Below are 16083 nucleotides of genomic sequence, written 5' to 3'. Positions count from 1 at the left end.
TGCCCACACCACGATGCGATCTGGGAAAAAAATTGCTCAAAAGAATCAAAAATCAGGGAAGGTAATTGCTTTAATAGAATTGGTAACTGTCTCTATGCCTATGGGCGTAACCAGACGGACATGATTTTGTCAGGTTTTGAAAATCACATCTTGAAAATGTGCCAACACACAATCAATAATTTCAATAGTTTTGCTTTCACTAGCGTGATTCTGGCACAATGATACTACATGTGAGAAAAGATAGGATTTACCCCATCTTTCTCGCACATATGTTTTTTTTTCCATGCCCAATAGCGCGTAATTTAAATGGCAAAAAAGAAGAATTTTGACTTGTTCCATAGTGGTAAGGGTATTCGCGCATGCGTTCCTCTGTGTAAGCCCTAAGAGAAAATAATTTGCTGGTCTTAAAGCTAAACCAGCTGTACAGCAATCTACAGACGCAGTAATGCATATATTTTCATTCTATCTAATAATCCCCAAGCCCATTCAGCACAATAGCTTCTACTCCATAAAATTGTGTTAGCTCGGTTCACGCTGAGTGTCTGGAATGTGCGCTGCCCTCTGAGAAATGAATGACAGGTAAGTGTTAGAACATGAAAACCAATCACATCCGAAAATGAAAGAAAGCCGAAGTGTGAAGAGGAAGAGGACGGTGTCAGACCAGGCAAATTATTTCAGATCATAACAAGTTGCTGAAGAGATATTTACTCCCTTCTCATCGTCAGTATGTGCACTCCCTGTCAATTAAACAGGATTGTCTGAGCAATCTTTCCCTGTAGTCCAGCCACAATGGAAAGGGTGATACATTGATGTTTGAGAGTCTGTTATATCACGCTGCTCTATGATAGTTTTTATTTAAAGTGACCTTTTTGTTACAGCTGAATATTGTTATTCTGCAGAAAAGCGTGCCAGCAGTTGTGCTCGGTACTTTTAAATGGTTCTATCTCTGTTTCCATGACCATTGAATAACTTATATTGCCATTATCAAAAAGATTGCCAAAAATAAATTGTTACAGATATTCCCTCATCATGCGGTCACTCCAGTAATGTACATACATTTGCAATGAAAATAATTTAAACCCCATTACAAATTAGATTTATTTGCCAAATTTACTAACTTTCAGCTGTTTACAAACAACAACTAAACAAGAACAATTTCAAAAGTTCAACATAACTAATATACAAGTGATTTCTCCAAATATAACACAGAATTCTACTTTTAATGGCTATGGCAATCTCAGAATTATTCAACCTCCTGAATAGAATCCCACATATTTGCATATCAGGTGTTGTCTCAAGCACACCTGGTACAAGTAATCAAGGACTTCACTAGTTACATCAGGTGTGCTTGAGATAAAACACAACAAATACCTGGACTGGCTAGGGCTTTGTTGGATAGGATGTATGATTACATGTTAAACATACTACCTATGGCTCACTCACACGGACATATTTAGTCTGTGTATTACGCATGTATGTTTTATGTGCGTAATGCGCAGTGCTAAAAGCCCATTGATTTACATTGAGCTATTAAGACCTGCATTTTTCACAAAAGAAACTGTTAGGAATATGCTGATTTTATGATTATTTATTTTGGTTCTCTCAGACATATTTGAGAGTTATTTTACTGTCCTAGAAAGAGAGCTAAAGTCCATATTTAAAAAAGGCTTCAAAGATGTGTATGTCTTAAAGGTAAGTTAAAGACACAATAAAGAATAATGTCCCTTTTACACGGGATGACAGTCAGGTAAAAAACTACACAAGCGCTGATGTCACCTATAAGATCATCAGTGCTCGTGCAGAGTCTTTAGACAGGCAGAGTTCCCCACTGGATCACTGGCTTCTCGCTCAGCGTTTTACCTTCTATGTAAAGCACTTCGCAGGGAGCGTTAACATGCAACAACCAGCCCGCAATCCAGAGAAAGTTTTATGTTGAATGAAAGTCAGCGATAACAAATAGCGAATGAATAGTTAACAATGTTTTTTGCATTTACACTGGACAATTTATTATGCACAGTGCACTCGCTACCTTATATGGTCTCTGCCGACTTACACAGATCAGTAGAACGCTGTGTGACCCACATAGCATTTTATGCACACGGTCGTGTGAATGAGCCCTTACATGCCTAATACGCACCATTATTGTCTATATGTGCATAAAATACACAGCGAATACACTATTAATAATGCATGGCAAAAACTGTAAAGTAAAAACCTAAAAAACTAAGGCAAAATACTTATTTTGTTCATTTTGCATCCCAAACAATTCAATAAAAGTGATCAAACAAGCCATATATAACCCAAAATGGTACCAATAAAGTATACAGCTCGTCACCCAAAAAGCAAGCCCTCATAGAGCGGGGGTGGATGGTAATTTGGGAGAGCAGAATTAGCAAGCAACTAGCTGAGTGACAGGAGGAGGAGTAGAGGGAAGAGATCCAGGGAGGCTCGTCCTGAACTGGCACACCCCAACAAGTTTGCAAAGTTGGCAGATGAGGGGAATGCCATTACAGGATTAGCACTGTTGCAGCATAACATGCTCTCTGACCACCAGGAAGAGGTCTGCTCCAGTAAGAAGGGGAATAGGAGCGCAGGGCAGGCTAGACAGGTTTTGCTAGTGGGAGACTCTATTATTGGGGAACAGACAGGGCAATCTGCCACAAAGACCTGGATCGATGAACAGTGTGTCTTCCTGGCACCCAAGTTTGACACATCCTGGATCAGGTTGACAGATTACTGGGAGGAGCTGGTAAGGATCCAGCTGTCATGGTACACTGGTCACTGGCACCAATGACAAAATAGAGGTAGGCGGAAGGTCCTTAAAAACAATTTGAAAGAATTAGGATGTAAGCATAGGGCAAGGACCTCCTCTAGTATTTGCTGGTAATCATGAAAGTGGCCTGCACTTCCCACATCTCCACTGTGTATTAAGAGCTCTCCATAGGGACAAGAATGTCCGTCCAGCAATGTCATCTGGTGGTAGTAATCTGCAGGGTGGATACCAGATGGTGGGGAATGTGATGCCAAAGATGCCACCTTTCTTTTAAGTGCTCCTGGGCATCTTCTGCTGGACTGAGCCCCCTTTCTGTAGTGATCGTGAATAAGGTAGGTTCTCCATGGATATATCATAGGTGACAGGATGGGGTGGGATGGGGTGGGAACTAGTGTGCTAAGCCCCCCCTCTCCACCCCTTGTAGGCTGCCAGCAATAGGAGGGAGTGAGATCTGGCAGGAGCTTAGCTAGCACACTAGCTCCCGTCCCATCCCACACCCTCACATTGCAAATAGCCAGCAAGGGGCAGAGAGGAGCAGGGAAGGAAGTGGGAATTTGTCAGGTATGCTGCTGAACTCCCTCCCACCTCCCTTCTTCGGGAGCTCGTATAGGTGTCTATGGGAGCCACCGCCGTATTCTGGCCAGGAAGATAGTTCCAGAACTATCTTTTTTGGCTGGTGTAGAAACAGCCAGCCAGAATGTGCACAATATGTGCTATCCTTGGCCAGCTGCACACGGGCATATTTGCATTGGGAAATCCAAAGTGGGGGCGTCCGCCTCCGGATTCTGCAGCAAATCCTGCCCACAGCATGCTATGCAAATGCACGATTTCCTGCCCAGGAGCGGAAATCCATTGCGTTTTTCCACTCGCGCGGAAGAAATCACGGCTTCCATAGAAGTCAATGGAAACTGTCCATCCTGCGGCCGGCCATTCTGCAATCATCATTGCAGAATGGTTGTGGGAGCCATATCCATACAGGGATACATTTTGTAGCTTTGTATTAATTTTATGTATATAAGGAGAACAAGCTAAGTGCTCTTGAATGTGTTTTATATCTATGTATCTAAGTGCTCTTGGATGTGTTTTATATCTATGTATCTAAGTGCTCTTGAATGTGTTTATATCGATATATCTATTAAAAAACTTACTAAAATCTTTAAAAAATTGTTATAAAATCCACATATAATAACCTTTATTATTTTCATCATTCAAAGCTTACTCACTATCTCATTTTGAAATGTAAAACTTGAACCACTCATGAGACCTAAATCTGTTCTGGTTACTTTAGAAGTTCCATCAATGTCTGATCAGTCTTAGTACTGTGATTTCCACTGATGCCTAGAATGACTAGGCCATGACATTTGGTAAAGCAAAATTGCCTTTTTGGCCACAATTCTTAATCCAGCATATTTGGAATTGAAGACAGCCCAATTCACTTTCACGCTGTGTGTGAGAGAAGCTTCTGAGTAACGGTGGTAATACATATGAGATTAATCTCTGTCAAACCTGTTGATTTGGGCAAGGCGGCCAACCTAGATGGTATGTGTATGGAGGTGTCCTGACTTGCCCCAATGGAGGGCACTTGGATTTCAACAAGCTCAATCCATTTGTTCTTAACCTCTTCTCGATTGCATTGCGTAAATACATGTTGCGTGGTTGTAAAAGGTATAAGTAGCACAGATTATGGCAGTTAACCGTTTAGATGCTTCGGTCAAAACTGACCGTGTGTTCGAACAGTCAGTTGGAGGGGGGCCCAGGATGCAGTCACAGGAAGCTAGGGGTTTAGCATGACAGCTTCATAGGCAACATTCAAAATGCCTATATACTGCAATGCTAAAGTATTGCAGTATATAGTAAAAGCGATCAAGTGATTGCAAGTTTAAATTGCCTGTGGGGACAGAGAAAAAAAAATTAAAAAGAAAATATTTAAAACACAAAAAAAAAAGATTAAAAGTTTGAGAAAAAACCCTTTTCCTATAAAATCTACCCCCCCCCCCCCCATATTTCGTATCTCTGCATTTGCAAAAAGCCTAACAGGGAAGACCGTAGTGGTGTTTACCAATGGGGGATCAAACTGGGAAGCATAGTTTCTTTTTCTTAAAATTTTATAGCATTCCCTGCATTTAGTAAAAAATACCTTGAACAATCTCTTCAACCACTAGAGGTGCCTGGCTGCGGCTATCTGCACTCCCTCCATTTAGAACACATAGTACTTCTTTGGACAAACACAGAAAGTACAGGGCTGGTTGGCATATTTTAGCCTGGAGAACAAGCGCACAGCACTGACCTGTGATTAGCCACCTGTCTTTATCCTCAGAGCCAGTTTCAAGTCTGTGTGAGTACCTAAGCAAGATTCCGATATAAAGTAGTGATGCAGGACAGCAAGTATGGTGCCAAAAGCGATTCAGGACATCCGAAGATGCTTCTTTATTTACTCACTCATCGTTAAAAGTATCGACGTTTCGACTACCGCCCGTAGTCTTTGTCAATCTTCTTTGGGCTTCAATCCAGTCTAAGTGGGGCGAGCATTTACCCTCACATAGTGAGTGATACGAAGAGGAGTGCTGCTGCCACTATGTTATATGTGGAGTACTTAAGCAACAGTCCTGTGGACCTTTTTAATCCCACCCTATTTTATTGACTAGTTCATTATCCAAGGACCTTTCCTGTCTAGTCCCTGCACTTACAGTTAGTATAGGGAGTGTCCATGGGATTTGTACGCTCCTTCAACCAGACAAGGTTTAAAATTAGTTTGTCTTTATTCATAACTTCAGAAAAAAACAAGAAAAGATGCATCATGAACATTAGATCATGCATTAGACTTATGAATTAATACAGCTCCAGAAGCAAGCTCAGAATGTAAATACAGCCCCATAACCAAGTTCATCACATAAAAATAGCACCAGAACCAAACTCATAACAGAAATACAGCACCAGAACCAAGCATGTAATATAAATACAGCATCAGAACTCAGTACAGAAATCAAGTAGAAAATCAGGTTAACCCACTGCTATATACACTACATGGACAAAAGAATTTGGACACTGCATGTTTTTCAGAAAAAAGTGCTTTATTATTCTATTTAGTAACATGTCGGCCCTCCTTTTGCTTGTATTACAGCGGCAGCACATTGAGGCATACACTCCACAAGTTCTCTGTAAGTCAGGGCAGTAATATCTCGCTATTCCTCGTGCAAGACTGAGAAGAAATGGTTGTGAAGATTGGGCAGTGGTGTCGTACCCGTAGCTCCAGTTTGTCCCACAAGTGCTCCATCGGATGAATGAATAGTTATTATAAAATGAGCAACTTTTAATTTTACCCATGCCCTTCCCAGCATACCTTTCGGCAAACTCAGTATTTGCATATTTGCTGACTTTCTGCAGTGTCCAAATACTTTTGTCCATATACTGTAAGTTTGTACCATGTCCAACTATAGCTCTCAATATGACGTTAACAGTTGCAAATATGTATGCTGAGAAATTATGTTTTACAAACAAATTCATGAGGACCATAGCACCACCCTTATCTGTATGCTTAATGGTGATCTCCTTGTTGTTTTTGAGTGCATAGATGGCCTTTCTTTACTGCATATTGAATGCTTCTCTATTATGCTTGTCTCGTATAGTAGATCACAACTCATGTCTAAAGGAGTCTATAAATTTATCCAAAATGGGATTGTGGCCAGTAGGGGGTGTCCAATCAGACTTCTTCCTGGCGCCTAGTTTCTTCTGTGTTTGAGTGCTTGGAGGTCATGTGTCCTCTTTGTCATGGAAGAATTCCAAAGTAGGATTGTGGCCAGTAGGGGCCTTAATTGATGACCAAATCACCAGAGCCACAAGGATACCCAAAAATCAACTACTCCAATACAAGGAGAAAGAAAAAAACGGACGTGTGCCTCTAGTAGTGACCTACAATTCACAGCTAGAGGTACTAAGGAAGACTGCAAAGAAACTTCACCATACCCTACACAAGGATGAAAACCATATTCCTGGACCCTCTCCTCCTATGTTACAGGCAACCTCCTAATTTTAAGAACTTTATAATCAGGACACACAAAAACATGCTCACATATACTGACTGCAGACAGAATACGGATCACCAACACACAGCAGGACTATAAGATCCCTGGGACATTCACATGTTCCTCGTCCAATGTTGTGTACCTGATCCTATGCAGTAAATGTCCTGTTGGGGGGCTTCATATTAGGTAAACAGGACAAAAGCTGAGAGACAGGATGAGATCTCATCACCACTCAATTGGAGAGAAAACGATGGAATTACCTGTCACAGGCATAGCATAGAGCAGATGAGAGTTATACTGAAGGGCAACTTCAAATCACAGTATAACAGAAGAATTTGGGAGTATAAGTTTATGGCCATGTTTGATACCTTCAACAATGGAATATCTTCAGCCTGGGATTCTTGCATAAGTAGGGAATATGAAAGGTCTGAAGGAGGTCAAGATGGGTGTCCTCTTCCCAATCATTGTCTGTTTTTTGTTTTTCTCATAACAATTCAGAAATTAATTGTAAGAATGTTGCCATCCAATAGGTGGTGCTGCAGAGGTAGTATTTCTATCTTCTTTTATGTGCAGTCTATTTCCATCTACTTCTATGTGCATTAGAGATTAGAGACATAATAAAACGGTCACATTCCTCAGCTCAGTGGACTGATTTAGTATTTATCTCTCTGCTCAGATTGTCTTTTGCTATTTTAAGTCTCAAATTTCTGTGTGTGAACATTTATTTAGATCAAATGAGGTGCCCCCCTTCCCTGTGTATTTGCATGTTATATTTGCCATTATATGTGCCATCCAAACTAGTTTCATTCATTAGCCTGACTAAGGTTTGGTAGACCCGAAAGCTTGCTATAAGATCATGTAGCCATTAAAAGGTATCATATCTACAAGATTACTTGGTTTCTCTTACTAAGAACAATCACACTTTAGTCTACTGGCTAACACGGTACCAAACTTTTTTTCATATTACTGAAGAGAATCTAAGTGACCTCTGTGTGCATATACTAAAAGGCTGTAAAGTACATAAGGAAGTGGCCATGGACTGCAGGGATGAAGCATGCCTTTAAGGCTAAGAAGGGGCTGCAACCTTCAGTTCGAGTGTAAATTTGAATAAAAAGGGGTGTTACTTTTAAGGATAAAAAGTGAGGAGAGCGGGAGGGGTGGCACATTTTGCAGAGGGACATCGGTATATGCAATCTAAGGAGAATCTAACGTTCCTCTATGCATATACATATTTAAAACCTCGATTCCCCTGAAGTAGCCACTTCATAAAGTTTTGCGTGGGAACTACACGTAAACACTTGCACAAAATTAACTCAAGCGAAACCGGCTAAATCAGCTTTTCTAATATAAAAAAGCCTACATGCTTTTTCTTTTTCATCCATTTTTGGTGGATGATTTTGGTCTCATTAGATTTGCTACATCCTCACCACCTCAGCCAACAGCGCCATTAGGGAGAGTTGCTAAGCAATGTTCATATCAAGTGCTTACCAGTTTGATGTGGAAGACCATGCCATGGACGGTGGACAGTTCAAGCCAAGTCCTCAGCTCGACAGTTCTTAAAACATTTTATGTTCGTGTACTGAACATCAGGTCAATCTAGTTTCTTAAAAGACTCACACATGCATTTGTTGATGGAGTAACAATGCCAATTTGTCGATGGTGAATGGTGTCACGATGCAGATTCAAGATATGATGCAGCAGATGGAGTAACCAAAATGTGCAATATTTATTCAAGAACAAAGAAATGAAAGTGAACAGAGTTATGAGTTATGGCAATTAGGAAGTTTACTAGAGATGAGCGAGCACACTCGTCCGAGCTTGATGCTTGTTCGAGTATTAGGGTACTCGAGATGCTCGTTACTCGAGACGAACACCACACGAGTCAATTGCATTTCCTTCCCCGCATGTTTAACACCATTTTCTTGCCAATAGACATGCAGGGAAGGCATTATCACTTCCTGCTGTGACGTGCCAGCCCTTTCCCTCCCCACAGTAGTGAGTGGCTGGCGAGATCAAGTGACCGCCGAGTACTTAAAGTGGTCCCGCCCACGGCTCGCCTCAGACGCATGCTGGCAGAGGTTAGGGATAGTGCTGCTGCTGATATAGGGACAGTGTTAGAGTATGATCCTGTCGTCAAGAACCCCAACGGTCCTTCTTAGGGCTACTCTTCATAGTGTGCATTACTGTTGTGGCTGGCTGGGAGCAGTAGTGCACCATTTTTTTTTTTTGAAGCATCTCGGGCTGTGCAGGGCATTTTAACTATAGCGTTCTCAGTTTGCAGTGCATAACGCAGAGTTTAGGGACACAGGCACTTCTATAGGGAAAGTTATACAGTCCTGATTCTCTGTGGAAGAACCCCAACGGTCCTTCTTAGGGCTACATCTGACTGTGTGCATTACAGTTGTGGCTGGCTGGGAGCAGTAGTGCATCAATTTTTGTATTACGCATCTAGTCCTGTTCCCAGCCTTTAAGTAGCAGCGTTCTCAGCCTGCAGTGCTGTACAACCAGCTCTCACCATGAAACTGCACTCTAAAATTTCCTAGCCTACTGCTAACTAGTTCAGTTATACCATTCGGTGTCTGCAGTGCATTAGACAGAGGTCTCACCGCTAAACAGTACTGTAATATTTCCTGGGCCACTGTAAAGTATTTCAGCTCTGCCGCTGTGCAGAGGATCTCACAATACCCTTTCCTTGGTGGGGTTGAGGTAGCTGCAGTTACCAGCACTATCCACTGGCTTTAGAGTCTTCTCCCACTCCATACAGCCTCTCCTATCTACAAGTCTCTGCCAGCGGTAAATTACCCCTAGGTATCAGCACAAGACAGCGGGTTAATTTTTTCAAGTCCCAGCATAGAGCCTCTGCTATCTACAAGTCTCTCAGTGCGGTGAATTAGCCACAGTTGTCAGTGCTGTACAGTGGGGTAATTTATTTGGGCCTTGCTCTATTCTAAATCCACCATGATGAGGAGTAGGGGTAAGGGTCGAGGACTCGGACGTCCAAGTGAGGGTGTAGGCACAGGCCGAGTTCCTGGGCATGGTGAATCGCAGCCGGCTGCTGAGGAATTAGGAGAGAGGCAAGTTTCTGGGCTCCCCAGCTTCATATAACAATTTACGGGTCTACATGGTAGACCTTTATTACAAACAGAGCAGTGCGAGCAGGTCCTGTCGTGGATGGCAGAAAACGCGTCCAGCAATGTATCGACCACCCAGTCGTCTATGCAGTCGACTACTCCCGGCCTAGGGACTGCAACTCTGAATCCTCTGGCTGCTCCTCCTTCCTCCCAGCCTCCTCACTCCATGAATATTACATATTCTGAGCAGGCAGACTCCCAGGAACTGTTTTTGGGTCCCTGCCATGAGTGGGAAAAAACGGTTCCTCTCTCACCTGATTTGCGGTGTTGAGCTATCTGACACCTACACAGAATGAATTGTGTGGGGACACAGGGATTTCCCATCGCTATGTAACTCATGGCACCTTGGGTCACACAGGGTGGAGGCTGGGACCGAGCCTGACCCAGGGCCCGCTCACGTGCTTCCCACACAGAGTATTGCTGCATTGTGGAGATGTGTAGAAGTGCTGGCACCTGAGTCCCCTTTATGCCCACGTTTACGGCTCCTGACCATTTTGTGACGGAGGTGGCACGGGATTGGAATGATGATCGTACGTCAATTTATCATCAATTCTCAACAGCATTGTGGGCTATCGCCCACACTTTCAAAGAGGGTCGCTGCCTGGCCCTGCCAACCCTCTGCAGTGTGTGCCTCCGGTTCCTCCTCATCCATTACGCACCTATAAATAGACATGAGGGTGGTGTTGCTATGAAGCGAGCATGTGGCATGAGGCCAGCTGAACACTGCGCAGGGAAAATTTTGGGTGCGCTGTGGACGCAGGATTGTGCGTGGTGGGGGTGGGGTGGGGTTTGGAAAGCAATGCCAGCATGTAACCCAGGAGAAGAGGCAGCCGTGTCACCCGCAGGCAGTGATTGTCCTTGGTTGCAGGTAGTGTGGTGCTTAGCTACGATGTGCCAGCACGTGTGCCTTGCTAATGAGGGTTTGTCCGAAGTAAATTGTTAGGGGGGTGACGCCAGACTCTTGCCCCCATTTTGGCTTGATAGTGGGACCTGGAATCCTCAGATGCAGCCATACATGCTGCCCCTGCCCTTCCCTGTCCGTTTCTGTGGTGTTTCCATGACATTCTGATGTTTTCTGGTGTTTGACAAGTCATCACCTATGCGGAGCATCAGTCCCATACAAAAATGCTCGCGTCACCCATTGACTTCAATGGGGTTCGTTACTCGAAACGAGCTCTCGAGCATTCCGAAAACTTCGACTCGAGCAACGAGCACCGGAGCATTTTGGTGCTCGCTCATCTCTAAAGTTTACCTTTTACTTTAAAATCATCTTATTGCTAACTAAATCCTAGGATCAATACGACTTTGTACTTAAAAGAAATAACCATGCCAGAAAAACAATTTCAATAATGCTGTAAATGAACCAGTCCTCTTGAATAAAAATATAAATCACGTAATGTAATATAGTTCCTCTTCAGAGGGTCAATACTCTATTCTTATCAATACAGTCTAATTGCAAACACAGGGTTCACACTCAGTTGAAAATGTTTCTCTATTTGCCAACTCATGCACTGCCCTCTGGGTACTATCCCAGTATGGAAGTGACCTGCACATAATGACAATTTGCTCAACAGCGCAATTTCCTCAGTATAGTTTGGGGATTCTCCAACAGGCCTTTGGCTTACCTAACACTGTACTTTTTGATATGCACACCTAATTTAAGAATTGAGAGTGGCTTCATTTAGAGTTTGATATTATCACTGGCTCAGGCTAGTCCAAAGTTGGAGGATACCATGGTTTCAGGGGATTGTCACACTTTAGTTCCCCTTACGAAACGTTTCTCTCCTTCATTTACTTTTTCCTGGTACTGCAGGAAATATAAAATATATCAAAATATATTTTGATTTTCAGTTATTGCACAGACGAAGCAGAAGTGACATCAGGGAGTCTTTGCTTAACCCGTTAACGACCAGCCCATAGTCTTTTTACGTCCTGCCCAAGTGGGCTTTATTCTCTGAGGACGTAAAAACATGCGTCCTACAGAGAATAAAGCACCGTGGGCTATGGATGTGACAGCTCCATGCTGTCGGTGCCCGCAGGTATACGACAGCATGGAGCTGTCATCCCGGGCTGCGGTGACCCCCCCTGGCATTGCGATCAGCGCTATCCAATGGATAGCGCCGATTGCAATAAAGTAAATAAAAGTGCTTAAAAAGTTAAAGATTCAGCTGCCCTGATGGATCGGATCCATCAGGGCAGCTGAAAATACTCACCCGTCTTCTCTGCGCTGCCCGCTGAAGATCTGGTCCTCCCGGACCCGCCGCCGCTCTTCTGCGCATGCACGCCAGACGTCACGCGCATGCGCAGAAGCCCGGGAGCCCCCGGCAAATTCAAAATCTCCTGGCTCCCGGCTCCTGAAGGTAGCCGGGAACCAGGAGATGTTACTGGGGACCGCGGTGAGTGGTCCCCAGCCCCGTGATCGCCACTATCCAATGGATAGCGGCGATCATGAAAACGTTTAAAAAAGTTTTTAAAAAGTGCTAGTTTCACCTCCCCTCATGGATCTGATCCATGAGGGGAAGTGAAAATACTCACCTCAGGTCCGCCGATGTCCCCCTCTGCGCATGCGCGCCCGATGATATCGGGCACATGCACAGAGGGGCTCGAGCCCCGGGAAATTCAAAATCCCTCTGCTCCTGGCTGCCATGTGTAGCCAGGAGCAGAGAGATTATACCGGGGACATGATCACTGTTACCCAATGGATAGCAGTGATCATGTAAAGTAAAAAAAAGTGTAAAAAAGTTTCAAAAAAAAAGTTAAAAAAAGTTTTAAAAAGTTTCAAAAAAGTTTAAAAAGCATACGTTTCATCTCCCCTCATGGATCATATCCGTGAGGGAGGCTGAAAGTACGTACATGAGGCCCCCGGATTTATCAACGGACCTTACCCCAGCTTCTGCGCACACGCCAGTCGCCAAAATGGCGGACGCATGCGCAAAAGCTGTGGATTGCCAGGATAATTGAAATTCTCCCTGCTCCTGACTACAAAACTGAGCCAAGAGCCTGGAGATTTCACGGGCGGCTGCACTGAGCGGTTCCTGGTCACGTGTTCGCCGTTATACAATGGATAATGGCGATCACGTAAAAGTTTTTAAAAAAAATTGAAGTTTCATCTCCCCTCACCGATGCGATCGGTGAGAGGAGATGAAACTTTTTACCGGAGGCCTCCGTATTTGCACCCCGACGCAATTCTCCTCCGTGAACTTACCCGGATTCTGCACATGCGACCGCTGGCAAAACACCGGACACATGTGCAGGAGTCGGGGAGCCCAGGAAACTTAAAATCTCATTGCTCCCAGCGACCAACGGTCACCGAGAGCATGGAGCAGTGACGGGTGGCCTCGTTGAGCGGTCCCTGGTCACGTAATAAAAAAGTAGCGTTCTAACATAGGTCGGTCTCACATGACCGGATAGGAATTACGGATTCCACATGCATCTGATTCGCGGTTATACGCAGATCAATCGCATTGGATTACATAATTCCGCTCACATTAGTGGGTCGGAATTACGTAATCCACTCGCAGAAAAGAGAACGCAGCAGGTTCTATTTTACCGCGGCTATCCGCAGCATAGAGCCCATTGTGCTCCATGGTCATGGATATACCCGCAGCCCATACGCAACTACGTTGTATACGGGCTGCGGGTACCCGTGTCATCGCTAAGCAACGGTGCGGGAAATACAAACAAACAAAAAATTTGTACTGCGAATGACCGCCTGTGTGAGTAGGCAGTTATGCGCAGTACATTATGCGGCCGTACGCAGAGTCACAGCCGGGCTCACAGCTGGGATCCGCTGTGGGCCTCTGCAAGCAGATTCCGCCTACAGCTGCGTGATGCCGGCGTTATTCAGACTGCTGCCTGTAATACGCAATTTACAAGAAGCCCCGGGAACGCTCGCCTTCCTGCAGTTCCAGGAGCAGCTTGTTGAGCGCCTTCTGTGAGAGACCGCCGCACCTCCGCAAGCTTACGAAGACTCACGAAACGCCACTTTTTACACCCCATACCCACCACTGAGGTCAAGAAATGATCCCCAAAAAGCATGAGAGGAGGGGGGATACCCCATGTGCCCATTCCAACCAGCCTCCGTAACTACCCCTGTCTTCGGAAATACCACACAGTTCACATTATTACTTTTATCTAAGATTTGGGGAATGCTGAAAAGGGCGCGGAGGGGGGGGGGGGGGAATTTTTAGGAAGTCAATTTTTATTCCGTACAAATGAGCAATGGGGCCTGGAATTTATTCAGTTGTGCCCTGCAATCCAACGGGTGTTCCCTCCATTACAGGCCTTGCTATGTTTCCTGTAAGTAGATTAGGGCCACAAGGGGTATGTTTCTGAACTCGGGACAAATGGGGGTATCCATTTTGGGGTGAACGTTTTCATTCCTATGTACACTGTACAAAAAAAAAACGGTTTTTAAATTGAAAAAATTGCCCAAAAAATTGAAAATCGTAATTTTTTCCTTCTGCTTTGCTTAGATTCATTCAAATACTGTGGGGTCAAAATACGCAAAAAAACCCTAGATTAATTCGTTAAGGGGTCTAGTTTTCAAAATGGGGTCATTTGAGGGGGTTCCTTATAGTTTTGGCCGCCCAATGGCTCTATAAGTGGGCAACGGGGCCTGGAATTTATTCAGTTGTACCCTGCAATCCAACGGGTGTTCCTGTCATTATAGGCCTAGCCATGTGTCCTGTAAGTAGATTAGGGCCACAAGGGGTATGTTTCTGAACTCAGGACAAACGGGGGTATTTATTTTGGGGTGAACATCTTCATTCCTATATACGCTGTACAAAAAAACTGTTTTTAAATTGACGCAATTGCCCAAAAAATGAAAATCGTAATTTTTTCCTACTGCTTTGCTTAGATCTATTTAAAAATTGTACGGTTAAAATACACGGTACACCCCTAGATGAATGCGTTAAGGGGTCTAGTTTTCAAAATGAGGTCATTTGTGGGGGTTCTCTATTGTTTTGGGCGCTCAAGAACTCTACAATTGTGCTATGGGGCATAAAAGGCCTTCAAGCAAAATTTATGTTCTAAAAGCCACCGGCTGCTCCTTTCATTTTGGGCCCTGTTGTGCAACCAGACATAAGATTAGGGCCACAATGGGTATATTTCTGAAGACAGCACAAACAGGGGTATCCATTTTTGGGTGCAAGTCTTCATTTATATGTGTGCTGTACAAAAAAAGCTGTTTTTAAAATGACAGAATTGCCAAAAAAACGAAAATCCCAATTTTTTCCTTTTGCTTTACTTGAATTCATTCAAAAAACCTGGGGTCAAAATGGGCAGTACACCACTAGATAAATTCGATAAGGGGTCTAGTTTTTAAAATGGGGTCATTTGTGGGGGGTTTCTATGGTTTTGGGCGCTCAAGAACTCTACATGTGTGCTATGGGGCCTAAAACGCCTTAAAGCAAAATTTCTGTTCTGAAAGACACTGACTACTCCTTTCATTTTAGGCCCCGTTGTGCACTCAGATATAAGATTAGGGCCCCATTGGGTATGTTTTTGAACACAGGACAAACAGGGGGATCCATTTTGGGGTGTAAATCCTCATTTTCATGTAAACTATAGAAAAAAATATGTCTTTAAAATTGAATTAATTCCTGAAAAAAAACTGTGGGATCAAAATACTAATGACACCCCTCAGTGAATACATTAAGGGTGTAGTTTTAAAAATAGGGTCATTTGTCTAATAATCTATTATTCTGACACCTATGAGCCTTTGCTATCTTGGCTTGGTGCAGGAAAATAAAGTGTTCCTCAAAATGCTGAAAAGTAATGTTAAATTTGTACATCTCCTAAATGGTTAAAAAAACATAAAAGTTTTTCAAATGTGCATTCAGAATAAAGTAAATAGATGGAAATATATATCTTAGCAAAAGTTTGTACAGTATGTTTGCACATATTTGATATATTACAATTGAAAATGTGAAAAAACGATATTTTTTTCAACATTTTCCCAATATTGGCACTTTTAATAAATATAAACAAATTATATCGGACTATTTTCACCACCTAAATGAAGTACAACATGTGGCGAAAAAAGAATGTCAGAATCACTTGGATATGTAAAACCTTTACGGAGCTATTCTATGTTAAAGTACACATGTCAGATTTGCAAAATTTGGCCTGGTCATTAAGGCGCAAACAGGCT

The sequence above is a fragment of the Eleutherodactylus coqui genome, chromosome 4, assembly GCF_035609145.1.
Source record: "Eleutherodactylus coqui strain aEleCoq1 chromosome 4, aEleCoq1.hap1, whole genome shotgun sequence".
NCBI classification, from domain to species: domain Eukaryota; kingdom Metazoa; phylum Chordata; class Amphibia; order Anura; family Eleutherodactylidae; genus Eleutherodactylus; species Eleutherodactylus coqui.
The sequence above is the reverse complement of the archived record's forward strand: the minus strand, read 5'-3'. Positions refer to the sequence as shown.